General features: G+C 39.9%; 1 protein-coding gene across 1 annotated transcript in view; it reads right to left on the reverse strand.

Moving 5' to 3' along the window:
* Nucleotides 1–1,319, reverse strand: part of LOC104983680 (coagulation factor VIII-like) — a gene marked incomplete at its 3' end in the record, with an annotated part of 9,294 nt that overhangs the window by 2,605 nt on the left and 5,370 nt on the right. The window lies entirely within an intron of this gene.

A 1,319-nucleotide genomic window follows, 5' to 3' on the forward strand; every position in this document is an offset into this window, starting at 1 on the left:
ATGCTGTCTAGGTTGGTCATAGCCTTTCTTCCAAGGAGCAAGCGTCTTTTAATTTCATGGCTGCAGTCATCATCTGCTGTGATTTTGGAGCCCAAGAAAATAAAGTCTGTCACTGTTTCTACTTTTTCCCCATCTATTTGCCATGAAGTGATACGACTCGATGCCAAGATCTTAGTTTTTTGAATGTTGAGTTTTCAGCCAGCTTTTTCACTCTCCTCTTTCACCTTCATCAAGAGGCTCTTTAGTTCTTCTTCCCTTTCTGTCATTAGGGTGGTATCATTTGCATATCTGACGTTATTGATATTTCTCCTGGCAATTTTGATTCCATCTCATGCTTCATCCACCCCAGTGTTTCTCATGATGTACTCTGCATATAAGTTAAATGAGCAGGGTGACAATATACAGCCTTGACATAGTCCTTTCTCAATTTGGAGCCAGTCTGTTGTTTCATGTCTGGTTCTAACTGTTGCTTCTTGACCTGCATACAGATTTCTCAGGAGAGAGGTAAGATGATCTGGTATTCCCATCTCTTGAAGAGTTTTCCACAGTTTATTGTGATGCACACAGTCAAAGGCTTTGGCATAGTCAGTAAAAAAGAAGTAGATGTTTTTCTGGGATTCTCTTGCTTTTTCTATTATCCAATGGCTGTTGGCAATTTGATCTCTGGTTCCTCTGTCTTTTATAAATCCAGCTTGAGCATCTGGAAGTTCTCAGTTCACATACTTTTGAAGCCTTGCTTGGAGAATTTTGAGCATTACTTTGATAGTGTGTGAGATGAGTGCAATTGTGCAGTAGTTTGAACATTCTTTGGCATTGCCTGTCTTTGGGATTGGAATGAAGACTGACCTTTTCAGACTAGAAGGAATCCTATATATCATAAATAACCAAATAGACATACAGTCAAGCCTCAGCAATATGGCAATGAATTATTTTGAAGAATTAAGCTTGTTAAAAGATGCTTGCTACTTGGAAGAAAAGTTATGACCAACCTAGACAGCATATTAAAAAGCAGAGACATTACTTTGCCAACAAAAGTCCATCTAGTCAAAGCTATGGTTCTTCCAGTAGTCATGTATGGATGTGAGAGCTGGACCATAAAGAAAGCCGAGGGCCAGAGAATTGATGCTTTTGAACTGTGGTGTTGGAGAAGACTCTTGAAAGTCCCTTGGACTGCAAGGAGATCCAAACAGTCCATCCTAAAGGAAATCAGTCCTGAATATTTATTGGAGGGACTGATGCTGAAGCTGAAACTCCAAAACTTTGGCCACCTGATGTGAAGAACTGACTCATTTGAAAAGACCCTGATGCTGGGAAAGATT

Source organism: Bison bison, unplaced genomic scaffold (genome assembly GCF_000754665.1).
Source record: "Bison bison bison isolate TAMUID 2011002044 unplaced genomic scaffold, Bison_UMD1.0 scf7180017863168, whole genome shotgun sequence".
Lineage (NCBI taxonomy): Eukaryota > Metazoa > Chordata > Mammalia > Artiodactyla > Bovidae > Bison > Bison bison.